General features: G+C 35.9%; 1 protein-coding gene across 4 annotated transcripts in view; it reads left to right on the top strand.

Moving 5' to 3' along the window:
* Positions 1 to 18,320, top strand: part of LOC123872324 (kazrin) — a 167,319-nt gene that overhangs the window by 15,692 nt on the left and 133,307 nt on the right. The window lies entirely within an intron of this gene.

Consider the following 18,320-nt stretch of genomic DNA (forward strand, 5'->3'; position numbering starts at 1 on the left):
TGGGGGACGTGAAATCAATCAAAGTCGTTTCATAGCCTAATCAAGAAGCCTAATCTAGCAATATCAAGGAATTATTTTTAACAAAAATTACTCACTCTGGCTTTTATTAGAATTTTTGCGTTACAGACTTTTTTTCTGTATTCTATTCTAATTTCAAGAGCAGATTGATACATAATAATATTAAATCAGTAATAAAACAAATACGGAATGAGCTAATAAAATATTCTATATGAGAGGTAAAAGCGATTCTGGATCCCATTGATGTTTTTATGTTGAACACAAAACACTCCACGTAGCTTTTGTCACACAACGTATAAAGGTAAAGAATGCTATTGAGAGATAATACCCATATCGTTTTACATCAATTGATTCTTTGAAGTATGAATAACGGCTCCGTGCAAAAGGTTTTTGTATCCCTTTCTAGAAATAAAAACATCTTTAGTGACTCCTCTTCCAAGATCACTCGATTCTCATTCAAAGAAATGTAGCACGACAAATCAAAGATAAAACAATTTTCCCAGATTAATAAACTAAGTGGAAGATCATAAATACAGTGAGAAAAAGGAATATTGGCTAAACAAGAGCTATTTAAAATATATAATTGTGGATATGTTTTTGTATTTACTTTTGCGTATTGTATATTATATAACATTTTATTCTCTACTTTTACTAAGAACAACACACAATGACATCTGGCGCTAGACGATTTTAACCACAATTTAATTGACGTTAGACGTTAACCATTAAAATGCGGCCACTCAGCTTAACGCGTTGATTATCGCGATAATTATGGCGTTGTTGGGCATTGGCGTTAACCTGTAGCCGCAACATTACGGGAACACGGAAGGTAAGGATCATTCCAGCAAATTGTAAAACGATATTGTGCGACGGTAACGCTCGGATGTCAGTTCAATTTATCTTCCTTTACGTTTGCTGGGGTCGGCGCAAGGTGGGGCCGTCCTATCTCCAGATTTAAAGTGACATGGACCATTGAATCGGCGAGGTTTACAGAGAGATTTAGATTATGAACTTGCTTTACATTCTCAGTACAGTGTAAATTTTATTGGGGTTCGATGTTTTAATGTTTTACGTGATAACAACAATAATACTTTTGTCACTGTCCTCATAACTTCAAAAGCTTGAAAGATTTATCCATTTCGTTTCGGGTTTCGTGACTCAAAAAGAAAACGGAGCCCTTATAAGATCACTTTGTTATCTGTCTGTCTGTCTGTCTGTCCGTTTGTCCATCTGTCGTGTCTGTCAAAAGAAAACTAAAGGGTAGGTACTTCCCGTTGACCTAGAATCACGAATTTTGGCAGGTAGGGAGGTCGTATAGCACAAGTAAAGGCAAAAATCCGAAATCCGTGAATTTGTGGTACCTTATATCACAAAAAAATGTTCATGAACAAATATTAATTAGTATTTTCTATTTTCAAGGCAAGATGACTAGGTATACCAAGTAGGTTATCATTTAATATGAAAGGGCTTACCTGTACATTCTCAAACAGATTTTTATTTATTTTTATGCATAATATTAATGCATATTTTGATTTATTTGTGCAAAACTTAGAAAAAATACCCGAATACAGAACCCTCGGCGCGCGAGTCTGACTTACACTTGGCCGGTTTTTTCTAGCGCCACAGTTTGGATACGTCCTAGAATTAGATTTTCTGTGAATTAATCACTGAATCAGATACATTATCTAAGAGGATATTTAGGACTTGTCGTTATTCGTCACGTCCTCGGATCATATCGTTTCATTTGACTGATTTGCTATTTTCCTAAGTGGTTATGGTATTGAACCATTTATTACCATTGTCCTTATTTGTGTGGTTATGAATCTTACCAGATATGAAAACCATATTGGGCTACAAAACACTAAGGCTCGGGTAACACTTCAATTTATCTTCGTTTGCGTTTGTGAGGGCCGGAATAAGGTAGGGTCCTTCCTATCTGCAGATATGGAGGACATATGGACCATTGGTTCCGGTACACTTACTTCAAGAGGGGTTTCGATATTTAGTTATGATAACATGGTATTGTAAAGGACCTTTGTGCCACGTTCATACAAAAAGCGATAAAGTTTTTCTCCCCGTAAATGTAGTCCAATTTTCATAATTTTTAGAAATGTTGTAGACTATAAATAATGAAGAACTATGCTCGTATGTTTTAATTTTAAAGAAATATTGTTATGGTATGTTAACAGCTGTTACTAGCGTCTAATTATTCATATTGTGGATCTAAAAAAATCTTGTTTTTTTTAATTTAACTAAACTTAAATACTAAAAAATAACGTACAAGCCTAGATTAAGATGTATTGAATCTAATGAGACCAATTTTGTCTAATTTTGTAAACTTTTGGGAGGTAAAACGTTATCACGTCGAATAAAATGTTGGCAAATGTCTTTCTCTCTATCGCACGATACGGAGAAAGCAGTGAAGCGGCGTGAAACAGATAGCATTTTTGAAAGCACCTACTCGCGTCGCGTTTTGTTAACCCCCGCCCCAAAAAGAGGGGTGTTATAAGTTTGACGTGTGTATTTGTGTATCTGTCTGTGGCATCGTAGCTCCTAAACTAATGAACCGATTTTAATTTAGTTTTGTTTTTGTTTGGAAGGTGGCTTTTCTAGTTACTGTAATTTTCACCTGTCGGTGGTGTTATAAATTTTTAATTTACACTTGTATATTATGACTGGTGATAGTCTTAAGTTTAAATGAGTGGTGGAGCCGTCACGGTACAACTGGCTACTATAAAGTGCGATATAATTATTATATGGCCCAACGTTTAAATTTTTTTTTTTCAATACCAACGTTGAAGAAAGTCAAACACGTCTGATTATATTATAATTTTAATGTTATTTATTAAGACTGTGTCTGCAGAATTTCCCGAGAGAAATCTTCGACGAAGCGGAATAAAAGCATCCTATGCACGCTAATGCAGACTTCAAAGATAAAATGTAAATGGAAAAACAAAATCAACGACAAGAAAATATCAATAGGGAGATTTTTTTTATTGAAAATATTAGAATAAAACTTAAAGTCTTATCTAATTAATAATTACTATACAAATCATACCCGCGTGGAATGGTGCCAAGAATACTGGCTGCATTTCCGCACTGGACAGCCAGGCTGATCCGTTGCGCAAGGTACGTAATGTGGTACGTGTTCCATTCGGATAACTGCTCCGAAAAATATTTATTGTAATTTATATGTATTTATTTCACTTTAAATACAAAAGAATGTAAAACAAAGATATCAGGCAAAGCAAGTAGGTATTTGAAAACTTACGGGAGGAATATTTTTCCGCGAATTTGGCAATATTTTCGCGTTAAGTGCCGTCGACTCGGCATTTGAATGAAAATTGAAAAAGTTTCATCCCCCGAAGACATAACAAGCGCTTTAAGATATTTTACATTTGTGACTCGGGGTAAGTATCGGAACTGGGCTTGTCAGGATAAACTGACTTCGGATTAACCCAAACTTTGAGGCGGAAAATTCACGTTTATTTTTCTCCTTTTGTGGAAAACATTTACGAAAATACGATGCGAATACATTTCTTCCTTTTTCAACAGTCAGTAAAAAAACAGCGACAGCTTTTCAAGTAGTTAATGTTCTTGAATATTATTGTATCGTATGCGTGAGTACTGAATCAAATATTTCCAAGCAATGGCTATATGTACAAATAAATACAAACATGTACTTAGTAAACCATCGAGAAGTATGAAAATTGAAAACTTAAGGTACTTAAATAAGAAATTAAAACTAAATCTACATCATAAGGTTTTGAAGCTTTTGAGCTTTATCATTTGTGTTTTCGATGAATATTGGAATTAAATGGAAATTGGGGTCACAAAACCTTTTTCAGAACCGAAAAATGCATTGTGTTCGGTGCTTGACGCTGTTGCGGTTCTTGCGGCTTTTTGCGGCTCTTGTTGTAATCTCCGATAGCTTTTTTATATTATAAGTTTAAAATATTTCATTAACTTAGGTACTGAAATCATTTAAATTCAGCTGAAAAGGGTTTTGCGAAATAATAGATCGCAATTTAATTAGAGTAAGTGTGCTTGGAGCCCTCTGCGTTGTTGTTATGGGAGTTTGAAGAGGATGAGTGTCTATGGTAGAGGGGTGTTTATAATTACTAGATATTCCCTAGTAAAATGTTTCTATACCTAGGTGTGTTAGTTTATATTATATCCACACCGAAATGGACATATACAAGTACGTTGGAAGAGCTGTAACCACCACCGAGCGCACCAGGAATTAAAATGGACACCTTTCTCAAGATTCACTATATTTTGACAGAATTCCTCGATAATATAATACACTCACATGATGCTCACTGCTGTTATCAGCGCTAAATTGGTGAAAATTAGTTGCTTCAAAAACAGATTCGCAAACGCAGGTCCAGTTGAATCAGTAAAGGTCAGTGTTTTTGAGATATAATAATATTACCTATATTTGTCTAATTTTAACTCTAAGGTTGAAATCTATAGAGCGCACTTTGACTTTGCTTAGATTTAAGTTTCAGTTAAAACGAGACAGATTTATGCCAGCGGTATAATGTTGTCTCGTTTTAACAGTGTCTTAAGTCTGAGCAAAGTCAAAGTGTATAGATCTCAGCTTAAGTATTCGTAGTTTGAGCAAAATCAAAGTAAGTACACCAGATCTCAGCCGTAAGTTTTCGAATAGAAGGCCTCACTCAAAACACCCCAAATAAGTTGTTAAACTTAATGAGAATACGTCTATGTATTTACATTCAGTTGGTATCTACCAATACACCATACTATGCCTCATCATAACGATAATGATCGGCGGTTCAAATGCTATTGATATTACGGTTCGGCGCGATGATAGGCACAAATTCGGTTAATTGGACCTCATTTAGAATTTTAGACGTATTCGCTGACGGTTAATTTTCCTGTGTAATACTGGGAATTGCTTTGTAATACCAAATACGGGCATGATCTCGCTTGATTAGAGGATTTGTTTTGAGAGTTTGATAATGCCGGCAGCCGCTGATACATAATTTGGGGAAATTCTTGACTGTTTGTGTATACCTACTTATACTTAATAATCCAACCGAATCCAACAATAATTAATATCATTTGATCTATCTCACTAGCGCAGAAAGGTTTCCTTTGTTGTTGGAGACCTACGTGGATGGTTTTTAAAATTCGAACGTGAACGTGAGGAATTGTGACTTTTCAGACCAAGGGCGTAGGTTCCTACCAAATTTTTTCTTTCTATTAAAAAAAACATGTTGCGAAACGCGGTTCGACCTTACAGTCGTCATATACATATAAGTAAACGTTGGGATACTTTATTTTTATTTTGAATACATTCTGAAACATTGAATATCCATCGAATGTATTGATATTATTCCAAAAGAATAATAGTCCATTTCAGTTTTATATATATTTTGCACGGCCGCAAACGGATTCGCGTCTCGCGTCTTTGGATTCCTCGCTACGCCCAGGATTTTTTTTTGAGCCACGGATGAAGCAAAAAATTCAAAAATCTTAGAATCCTTCGCTTTCTCGGTTATAGATTAGATGACAAATTGGTAATTATTATTTAATCTGCCTCATTTGTCTGTTGGCTAGCTTATTCGACTGCTTATAATAAAGACTTGAGTTTGAATCCCTGGTCGGGTCTAGAAAGTTATTGGGTATTTCTGTTAAGAAATTCTAAGTAGCAACCTGGAGTTGGGAAATTGGAGTTGATTTCAAGTGAATACCTTTTTGTCTTTTCGAATGCCGAACACTAAAGATGTGTAATTTAGTACTAGGGCGTAAATAAATAGCGTAGCGTAGGTGCTGTATTTTTTGGGATAAAGGCTATATTTTTCTGCCTTCGATCAAGAAATTCTGTTAAAGTTGATAAAACTTAAGTTTATTAAAATAAAACCATTTGGTATTCTTTTTCTAAATTTTCTATAAGTATTGGTAATAAATCTCCACCTGGAGTACTGTGAAGTGAATTAAAAATTAAAGCCCTGTAAATACTGAATTAAATAGAACCCGATACCAACATTTTATTCATTTCTCTTTTATATAGCCAGTGAGACGTATTTTATTTTTCAACCCGTTTCTCTTTATATTTATTTCTACGAGAAAATTGCTTTGATATTGGTTTTGTTTGAGGGCCTGTAATGGGCAAAGTAAATGTTAGCAAAAAGCCTTGCTTAATAGTTTTCGTAGCAATCTTTATTATTCTACAAAACATTTTTTATTTAGTAAATTCCCAGCTTTAATATTAAACATAATCTGAGTAATTCTAACTTCTAGAGAAAGTAACTGCCTTTACAAATACCGAATAGACTATAACAATCTTGTTTGAGAGTCAAATTCCTGTCCATTTTTAGAACCCTACCGATGCTTCTGTAACTTTTTTAATGCTAGGCATTGATGATACGTGATGGAAAACAGTGAGTAAGTACAGCTTAGAAGATGCCTATTCATTCCTAAAGCTTTCTGTGGCATTAAACAGGCTACACGGACGCCGGGAGAGCTTTTACACCTTAGCACTTCATATTAGAAACGTTGAAGAAAAACTAAACCAACTCTGTTGTTTTTCATCAACTTATGATCATCGATGTATATGGATGGCCCTTCGAAGATAAAAAAACGCGCTCAAAAAGTCAAGAGAAATTGCAAAAGTCTCTTGACTTTGTCAATGACGATGACGTAAGATTCAAGCGTATTTTTGCGGACGGAATTGTATGGGAAAGGCTAATCCATATACATCGATGCTTATGATAGCTTGTATAGATGTAGCTGTAAGAAGTTTTTCCAATAATATTCAGAGTAAATCTTATGAGAAAATAGCAATACTTTATTGCATAAACGAAGTGTCAAAGTCTCCAATTTCACGTACAAAGCGTAGGCGCGGCGCATTACGGAACTGAGTACTTCGCACCAATTGATACACGCATTGTTCAGTAAATTGTTCCTGATCGCCCGCATCTCTTTCAATAATAGGTATTGTGTACATTCGCGTTTAATCTAAAAGATAAGGTGTTATTTAGAATTGCAGAATACGAACGCTATTTGATGAAAAGTTTTGAAGTTCGCGATTCACCCTCTTTTCTGACCCTAGTATTTTCTTTTGAAATCATTGATTTATATCTAAACATACAGTATAGTGCATACATATTGAGAACTCACTCGCCACATTTGTTCTATGTATGTGATATACTGTGGAAAAGGATAGGTTTTTTTTAGACTTCTCAAACGATATAAAGTTAGAAAATGTTTCCAACCGGAATCTTTAGGAAAAACATCCTAGCTTTTCGTTCTACACATCAGGGTACCTATAAACGATAAGCAAAAATACTATAATAAAGTATTAGAACGAAATGTAAATGAATGAATATGATCCATACCTATTCGTCACTGAATGCCGGCGGCACCCGGCGGCGATGGTCGCCTCAAGTCCAAGAGAGCAATACAATAACAGGGCTGCCCCAAAAGTTATACATAAAATAACTTATAATTTTTTAATCTATTTTGACTCAAAATATGATTTTTTACGCGGAAGCGACTGGGATCTGATAAGTACGACTGTGATCTTATAAGTACGAGTAGCAGTTTTCGAATAGCTTGCTATAGAATATTTTTTTGGGGATCAGATTCAGTAAAAAACACCGAGACCTCTTACAAAGCCCATCGTGAGAGATTCCGGTGTTTTTTTACCTGTTTCTTAAACTTTATTTCCGAGGCACGGAGGAGGGCCAAAATCATACCGCTAAAATGGTCACCCATCCCGTAATTGACTAAAGTATAAGTAATTACTAGCTCTATCGACTGATATGTGTTGTCGCAAATACCTAAGCCACATTATTTTAAACAACAATATGAATGCTGGAATTTAATATTCTCTGTTTAATGTTAGAAGGTGACGCCTTTTTAATGTTTTTGTTAAATAATAAATAAATAATGTTCCACCTGTTTTGTAAAGGTGAGAATACCTGAAGTCAGAATGCTTATTATTTTCGATCCCCTCTTGTTTTAATGGAAGAATGGAGGTAGGAGAATTTTCCTTTGTTTTTATGATAAACAAGGGCAACGCCTTCGATTGTACCCACTCCGAAGTCGTTTGCGTAGGTTTCAATGAGAATGACTTCAAGAAAAGGTCATGAGTTGTTACTTAGTATTAGTCGTAGTTGTTATTCTGGTATTATTTATTCAATGATTGTTACAAGGTTTTTAATAAACTATACCTACAGTAATAATGAATATAAATAATGAATTCGAGTTTCTTGACCCTTGAGCTCCTAGGAAATTGAGTAGATATTTCTTTTTTCTAAAGGACAAATATCAACGTACAATTCTACGTACAACTCTAGAAATATAAAAACTATTTCAGAAGCAAGTAGACCTATGACATAAAAGGGTTTCCAGTAATTCTAAAGAGATCTTTACAAAACTGAATCAACGTGGATGAATTCGCGGAAAACCCTGGTGTACTTACAAAAACTTTTGTCAAACAGAACTTTAAAATTGCGAGTAGCAGGTATAAGGAATAGTACGAGTATGTAACTTTGAACGGAAACCGCTACAAAATCAATTTCTTCGAAACACATTGAAGCAGTTAATACTTTAAACGTTTGAGATTAAATTTCAAGGGTCGTGGTATAAGTGCAATAGTCGATAAGCGGATAATGTGCGACTACCCACATTTACGAGTCATATTACCAACACTCTGCAAGGAACTCACGTACGCGTACGCTATTAAAACTTCCCATGAGTACGAACGAACTTCATATTGCAATCTTGCAATTAGTGGCGTAATTTGCGCCTATTTATTTACGAGTTAGGGAGATAATTAACTTTGTGAATTACTCCATACTTTCTGTTAAGTTGGAAAGGTGAAGTTAGAAGCGATGAGGATGAAAAAATATTTCTGTTCTTTAACCTAGTATATCATCATACCCTGTATCATATTATTTCTGTGTATTTTCTATAATAAAATAATAGTGATAAGTGGGCGCGTTAAAACGCAACGGGTGTTTTCAGCGTTGCCTGAGTTTAGCAAGTTTATTTAGAAAGTACCTACCTATAAAACTGTGCTAATGTTATCTGCTATCCATACCTACTTACCTTGTAAAAAACTTCACTTCTGAAACAGGTCATTCAGAATTAGAAGGGCTTAGACCCTAGTCACTCATACTGATGGGCAAGTGCGGATTAGCACTTCACACACCTTTGAGAACATTATGGACATTGGACAGGCATGCATCACAATGTGTTTTCCCCAATAATATTTAGTTGACATATTTAAGTTTTAATTTTATTCATATCTAAAGGATGCCCGCGACTTCATGCGCGTGGATTTAGGTTAAGATCCCGTGGGAACTGTTTGATTTCGGGGATAAAAAGTTGCCTTTGTCAATTACAGGGACGCAAGCTACCTCGGTACCTTTCAAACAAATCGGTTAAGCGGATAGGTTTTTGGGAATCCCGTGGGAACTCTTTGATTTTCCGGGATAAAAAGTAGCCTATGCCCATCCCCGGGATATAAGCTATTCGTCAGAATCGGTAAAACTGTTGGGCCGTGAAAAGGTAGCAGACAGACAGACAGACCGACACACTTTCGCATTTATAATCATTAGTTAGGTAGGTTCAGCCCTAAAAGGTGTTTGCGTTTGATTTATTAGATTAGCGTTGGAATGAAGCTTGAGTAGGTACCTACTAACAATTGTTACGTTAGCCATCTCGTGGATCATCCAGTCACCATTCATGTTCTAAATATAGACGTTCGGACAAATCTTTTGCGAGATAAAGTTTATCTCGTTGGAGTTTGAGTTACCTTGGGCACATACTGTATTATCTGATGTTTTCGTACTTATAGATTTTATAGGGGGATATACAGGGCCGGGGTTCGATCCCGGGCATGGCCCTCTAACCTTTCTAAGCATGCGTTTTGAGCAATTAAATACCCCTTTATGATTGTTGAAGGATGACAATGAATGGAGTTGTTCATAATGTTACCAAATGTCGGTGAAATCTTCCAATCCGTATTTTGGTTAGCGTGGTCCTAAATAAACCCTTCTTATTCTGAGTGGCCGTCCTCAGTAGTAGGCCGTTCATGCGTTCCTGTATTTCTACATGCCAGGCTAAGCTGTCTTGACTTGAGGCAATCTGAGGCTGATTAAATGGCTAATTCTACTGTTCTGTCTCTATTAAACGCAGGGTTTGGACTAAAGCTATTTCGAGCACGGATTTTCTGATATTTTTGAAAAATTGGAAAACAAATCGTTTTTCATGATATTTTTAGTACAATCAGAAAGTAAAGTGCTATCAAGGACATTTTGCTCTATTTTTATGAATAAAAACAAATACATCAAATTAAAACAATGATACGATATGAAGCAAGTATCGCAAGCAATGAAAGGGTGGGAGCGTGTGGGGTGGCTCAATCGATACACACCCCTACGGTCTAATGCACCCTAACACCGGCACTGAGCAATGCAATAGGGAGGATAAACTGGGTCGACGTGTTGTATTTATTGAAAATGTTGCGTAATGTATTTACTCCCGGTCTTAGGGTATTTGGTTTCTCAAAATACACTACTATTTCAATGCACAAACAAATAAAAACTCTGAGTTAAGAAAATTATTCATTGGTCACAAACTTATTTTGCTGTAATCGGCAAATCTATACAACGCATACGCATGGTAGGCAGTACATTCAGCATGCACTATGCACTGCCTGTCCTTCCGCTACTACACATTTTTTTTTATTCACAATAGGCAAGAGCTTGACCACAATCACACCTGATGGAAAGTGATGATGTGGTCTAAGATGGGACGCGTTTACCTAGAAGGCGCCTATTCACTCTTGTGAAACACATGCAGGAAAAAAGCAATTTTTAATTCAAAAATATTTATTAGGTAGGTACATGATTAATAGGTATCAAAAAATAACCAGACTAATATTATAAAAGCTTAAGTGTGTGTCTATCTGTACTTATACCTGGTTATTTCTGCACCTTTCTTTAAAAACGAGTTTTAAACGGATGTGCCTTGAAAAGTTAGCAAACAGAAAGACTGTTAGACACTCTTTCGCATTTTTAATATTAGTATGGATTTATGGGACCCAGATCTCTATATGTATTACGAATCAGCTTCAGCACTTTGGGTCATGTCCAGATTTTGATTTTTATACGCTATAATAAACTAATAAAACCAGATCCTATTTTGACTTGTCCATCAATTTATCTTTTATGATAAAACACCTTTGTTGTACAAAATTTCCATAATAACACTTAATTCCAATTAATTTTAACTCACTCAGTGGCTTTGAGGTTTGTAGCGATAATTGCTACTTTTCAATCACACTCTTTACGCGTGTTCCACGTTACCACTTCACCTAACCGCAAACAACGAATTCCGCGTAACAATTTACTTCAAAATCGATGCGGAATTCAATCCTTTTCTAAAACATGCATTATGTTTCTACATTTATGTTACTACATCAATTTGTTAATGTTTTACTTTGGAATTAGGTACTTTGAATTCTATCTATTAAAACTGTTAATTACAATAAAACCTATATAGGCATAGATAGCATAGTCTAATGTCTAATCTAATTAATTTTATTATTATACAAATCATGCCCACGTGGAATCATGTCAAGAATATTGACTGTATTCTCGCGATAAACAGCAAGACTGATCTTTTGTGCAGAAAATTCGTAAGCCACGGATCAGGATCAAAATTTTATTCTCTACTACATACACACACACACATCTCTACTAATATATATTAGTAGAGATATCTAGTGGATATTATGTGATATAAGTCAATACTAGAGCAACATTAATTACTATTAGTATTTCAATTACCATTATGCATTTTAATAATACGATTTTGTAACAGTCAATTACATCGGTTGGTCTATTTGGTAAAATTTTGGCTGCTTGCCGGCGAAATTTCGCAAAGCAGAAATTTATGTACTCTACTCGGTATATTGTGTGTACAAGAGATTGTTCAAAATGATTCCCTTGTCCTTTCAAACATTTCCCAGAGCTTTGAATGCAAAATAAGCCGGTATTGCATTTGAGATGTTCCAAGCGGATTTCGACACAGTGCGCTCGATTTTTCTGCAAATGTTTATATTTTATGAAGCTGTTTTACTTCAAATCGGTCTGTTTGTTTTAAAATACCATAAGGCGAGCAGCAAGAGACCGCAAGAGGCCGCAAAGGCCGCAAAGAGATTTTTTAATATTGAAGCCGCGTATGCCAGCACAAAGATTTGACCGCGTGGAACGTATTGAAGTAATGCATTTTTACGTCATACCCAATACTTCCGCAAACCAGCACGTCATCCGCGCTATTCCGCACCGGATTAGCGCGGGGGCTGTTCGGACGTTCCCATCCCGATAGCCATCTCAACGTGTCGCGTACTATTTGTAGGGTAACTTCAGTAAAAGTTTAACAAAAAAAAAATCAGATAACTAACTCAACATAATGTGCACTTAATTTCTTTTCAATAATAATAGGTAGGTATACTGTCTCAGAAGATACTATAGTAGCAATATTTACAAAAAATAACATTTTTGCATCCTTGCATCGAACTATGTATTTAGATCAAGGGTTTAGTCAAGATTGGTTTACGATTACGTAAGAGTGAAATAAGTAATAGATTTTGATTTTGATTCAGTGACGACAGTCACTCTTGCGGCTTTACGGCTCTTACGGCGCGGCGGTGGATCATGCGGTCGTATGCGATCTCCTTTATGGTTGAAAGTAACGGTCAAAGCTCATGTTTACTTTGAAGGTTAATGCGAAATATACTTGAGAAAACATTTTTAGAATTTACCCTTACGGTAAAGCTTGTGCTGTGACTTGGCTCTCCGATACGATGCCATTGTAGAGCCAATTACTGCTCACGGGTACGCTCGTAACATAATACTTTTCTTCCTTTTCTAGGTTAAGAGTTCTATTTTTGAATGCATCATAATTTTACCTTATACCTCTCTAGTTTTCTTGTGGGTACATAGGGCCATAGCAGACGCGATGCTTTTAGCATCACCGATCGGCGGTTTAGTTGCTTTGCGGAAGCTCGATGCCACAATTGAACGCTTCGCACTCCACACATATTATCTCCAGTTGCAGCGATAATTTTATTTATTACTAGCGACGCGCCCTGGCTTCGCACGTGTAGCATAACAGTAATATTACAATTTTCGTAGGGATCTTCAATTTTTGTTGAAATTAAAATATAGACTATGTCACTCAGGAATAATGTAGCTTTGTACAGGTGAAAGAATATTCAAAATCGGTTCAGTAGTTTCAGAGATTACTACCCACAAACAAACATACAAACTTTACCTGTTTTAAATAATATTCAGCGTAAAATAGGTCTTATCCGAGAGTAAATTTCATATTTTGCAGTGCAAAAACGATCATTACGCCCAATTTATTCCTCGGTTAAACGTCGCTCGACGCTGGTGAAATAGATACTAAGTGTAGATTTCAATTCAGTGACCGAACGAAAAAAGTCATCACAAGTGTAAATTAAAAATTTATAACACCCCCGACAAGTACAGGTTACAGTAACTAGAAAAGAGCTGATAACTTTCAAAGGTCTGAACCGATTTTCTTGGATTATAGCTAAGAACACTCTCGATCAAGCCACCTTACAAACAAAAAAACTAAATTAAAATCGGTTCATTAGGATTAGGAGCTACGATGCCAGAGGCAGATACACAGATACACACGTCAAACTTATAACACCCCTCTTTTTGTGTCGGGGGTTAAAAACACGATGCAGCACCGATGCAATCGCAAAATCGCCTTCCGCTGATGCTAAAAGCATGGTGTCTGTTATGGCTTATGACCCTTTGTGATTAGCAACGATCTCTGTGTAGAATTTAGTTCAAGAATTCAATGGAGCTTAGGTACAATTTGATTTATGTTAAAGTTAGGCCGCTGACATACCAACCTAGATATCTCGAAATACCTCCGCGAATTTCGGTCAATTATACAATTCTGGTATAAGGATTGCTATATATAAATTGCATAATAGTTTGTGCTTAAATATCTATACTAATTGTAAAGAGGTAAAGTTTGTAAGTTTGTCTGTAGGGGATAGTCTCTGGAACTACTGAACCGATTTTGAAAATCCTTTCACACTAGTGAAATAATATAGCTTTCTACTGAGAAAGCTATATTATTCCTGAGTGACATAGGCTATATTTATTTTTCAAAAAATTACAGATTCCTAGGAAGATTGTAATAAGCAACCCGTTCGAAGCCGGGGTGGCTCGCTAATAATAAAATAGTAGGTATAATAAAAATTGGTATCAAAATAATAAAGACATTGCGTTGGTATGTATGATACCTACTTTACAGATAGGTGCCTGTTTTACTTAGGTACTCGTTGAAAATGCATAGGTACATTGAAAATGCTCTTGGAATTTCTTCTTATATCGTAACAATATGTAAATACTAGCCTAGTGCTAGGTCCTCAGCTCACAATATTGCAGCGTTTACCCGTGTTTGCTCGCTAGTCGTTCCACAGGCGACACTTTACATTTTACTATCGACGACAAATAGCACGGATACAATACATTTGGCATTCAAATTTAGTCATACAAAATTCCTTTTTCTTGAAACAAAGTGAAAATACTGACAATATCAATGCTCGTTTCCTGTGGATAGTAGTTCTAAAAGCTAAGGGTTTCTGGAAGAGATCGCTGCTTAGCGGAACCGCTAATGTAAAACATGCATACACTTTAGAATATTATCTTGTCTCAGGCGCCGAATACTCAATAGCATCTTCCAGGCATAGAAGGATCACTCCACAAAGATTTTAAATAAATAACGACTCTTCTAATACTATGAGTTATCGAAACTACTTTCAAAAGTCCAGAATTTTATCATTTCAATGCAGCTCTTTGAACGAGAATGTCGCTACTAGATGGCATTAAAAGTCGTTTGAGTACTGAGTAAATATACAAGTCTAAAATGGCACTGGGCAATAAATGAACCGTGGCCTAGTGGTCCAAGGCGCTCCAGGCACAATACGCAGAGGAAACGCAGGGTCTAATTCTTCTTCGCATTTTTTGATACGAGTAAGTAGTAAAAACACTATCATAAAAATTACAAACACTTAGAATAAATTGAGGTGTGTTCAATATTGGGAAAATCAAAGTTGAACGTCAGACGTCGTGTAACACCTAATTACGGGTTAGTGTAACGCCTTCTATGACAGGCCGTCTGTTCTGACATGGGCGTTCACGCCACACCGATCCTAATCACTCTCAAAAGAGTGACAGTCGAATGAAACTTCCGCGTTGAAGTTCCGATCTCCGAAGGGTTAAGGGGGGTATTTATCGACGCAAGGTTTCCGATGGTTCGACAACACTCCGCGTACCGTAGTTACTAAACATCTGACAATATTTCGGGTTCCGTCTCGTTTCCTTGATCCTTGGAGGTGAATACAGTAAACCGACAGAATATGGACACTTTGCTCTACATAACGAAAAAATCGACTTTGCATGCGAATTCGATTTCTACCCAAAACCGATTTCCCGAATGTCTAGACTTATTTCCGTTTACCGTAATTCTGCTTCCATTGCCGTTCTAGATTTTTGTGGAAATTTTATATTTAGTGAGACTTTCGATATATCACCTTCACGACTGATTTTCGGCAATCTTTGTTCCCTGTTATTAAAAAATCGGTGGGTGCTATGCGAGAAAAAGTGGTGGCCATAAGCCACTAAGAAATGCAGTATTGAACTTTAATAACTGTAGCTGTTATTTCACTAATAAAGTAATAATATTTTATAATTAATTCAGTCCACAAAATTATCATCCGCTCTCAAAGACAATGAAATAATAAATAAATAATAATAAGCCCTAAAGGATGATTAATAAAGGTGGGATTATTAAATTTAATAAAATGTTACTTAATTATATAATTTAATTTTCGAATTATGTGGTTTATAAGCTCGCAGGCTCAGTTCTGCGATAATTTGAATTTACGTAATTGTCTCTTTTGTGTTTATGTGGGTTTTGTTAAACCCGTCTGTTGCTCCAAATGTGTTTGAAAAAGCTCAAGCTTTTGTACAACAGCTTTGGTATCTATGCAAACGTATGATCGATCCTGCTTAGCAAAGATGAAGTCAAATTATGCTATGAATTCATCAAGAAACATCGAGAGGTAAACAATAAAGGGCTGCTCAAATTATTGGTTTCCAAAAAGGTTTCATATATAACTGAGCATTAAATAGGTATTCTGTTCAGATGCTCAGTGTCAGGAGTGAAAGTTTTAAAGATAAGTTGCTAAAAACAGCTAAAAATATTATCGCACATTTATAGAATCGCGATATACCTAGAAGCTATTGGCATGTGCGACGATATCTATACTAATATTATAAAGAGGAAACCTTTGTATTTTTGTATTTTTGTATTTTTGTATGTTTGTATTGAATAGGCTCAAAAACTACTGGACCGATTTCAAAATTTCTTTTACCATTACTTAGAGGGATTCTTCCAAATCCGTATAAGCTATATTTTATCCCGGAAAATAGATAGGATTTTTCGTGGTAGTGAAAATTGTGGAGTAAGGCGTCGAAAAAACTGCCGTACGTTAACGATTCTCGCGAACGCTGCCTAAATGGTTAGAGATGTATGGTTGACTTCTATAGAAAAGTTGTAGAACTCAATAATGCCTACAAAAAAGTCCGCGATAGTATAAACCAAACATTTATATTTTAGCCATTCTAACCACTTTTCCATAGAACACCCGTGCGAGGCCGGGGCGAGTCGCTAGTAATATAATATGTGGTTCAGCTAAAATGTACAAACTAAAAATCGAATCCGTTTTGAGTTGAAGCTTCTTATCAACCGGTCACAGAGTATTTTGAAGGGGCATGAATAATATTCCCCATGTTGTTCATGCATATTCTTTACTTTGCTGATGTATAAGATGTTTGTTTTCGTATGACAAATAGCCTAGTATATCCATTTTCCATGTTCCATGAAATAGCGCAGGGTGTCATAAATTTATCCGCCCAGGGTGTGGTAAATGTGTTTGGGTCTTACAAATTCACAATGCCTGGAGGCAGGAGACCCGCGTCAACGAACACATCCTAAACAAACAGCTACCTGCCAGCAAAATATTTTCAGTGAAGCGAACGAACTCAATTACCTTTAGCGTCTAAACGAATACCTTTGCTGATACAGAATACAGAAGTATTTCTAGGTATACAAGCAAACGAATACATTAATAAGTTAATTTTCATGGCATGTAAGCACAAGAAGTTGTAAAGAATATTTAGTTAAATGGTTCATAATTAAATTGTCATCTGGAAAATTGTACTTATAATTGGGAACCTAAATTGATCAGATTATAGTATGGAAAATTGTTGTAGAAATATATTTTGAACGATAGATTAGCCAAAAAACTTCAGTGTGTCAATCATTGATCTATGAGAAATGGTATCACTAGAGTATGCAGAATCTTAATACCTGGTATGTAACGTAATCAAATTGCTCGTATTATAGCGATCAAGTCGTTTTCAATAGGAGCAAGATTACTTGCAGTGACCAGAAACTCTATACAATTGTGCTAAGCCTAGTTGAATGCAAAACCAGAAGCCTATATACGTACAAGTTCGCTGAACACGCATTGAGAGACGTGATAAAGGGTATTGTAGACTAGTTTATCTCACACTCGCCTGGACAGGACTTGTTCCGCACTGATAGCGTACAATGCAAGCCTACCTCGTGGACTCATGTTACAGAAACTGCGACATTGCATTTTATAACTTCTCGAGGAAATTTTAATTTAAGTACATATTTTTGTTGTTTAACTAGTTTTGGTTTTATAATTCTATGACATCTGAAACTGCGACGTAACCGTCTTAAGTGGTTTCTACCACTTAAGCCAAATTTTTTAAGGAATCTGCTCGGCTGATATTACCTTTTCTCGACCCTTCCTCTTAACCAGAATTGGTTTTATACAGAGACAGCTTACATCCCGGAAACGCACATTTTATCCCGGCAAAACAGTCTTCCCACATTTCCAAAACGTGAGTCCACGCGGACAAAGTCTTGGGCATCATGATATGATGAGTCTTGGTATACAAAATAAAAGCACGAGCCAATTTTTTTGATATTTCTATAAAAAAATGGTAAATTAATATTGATAATGGCACAGCCATAGGCAGGCTGTGCCATTATCAATTTGTTTGCGGCATCGTACTGGAACGCTTAATTTTATTTGGTTGCACTGCTTTGCACCTAGTCAATGACTTCTATGTATTACATATGGGTCACTGCACGTAGTATGGTAATTAGCTACC

The sequence above is a fragment of the Maniola jurtina genome, chromosome 15 (genome assembly GCF_905333055.1).
Source record: "Maniola jurtina chromosome 15, ilManJurt1.1, whole genome shotgun sequence".
Classification (NCBI taxonomy): domain Eukaryota; kingdom Metazoa; phylum Arthropoda; class Insecta; order Lepidoptera; family Nymphalidae; genus Maniola; species Maniola jurtina.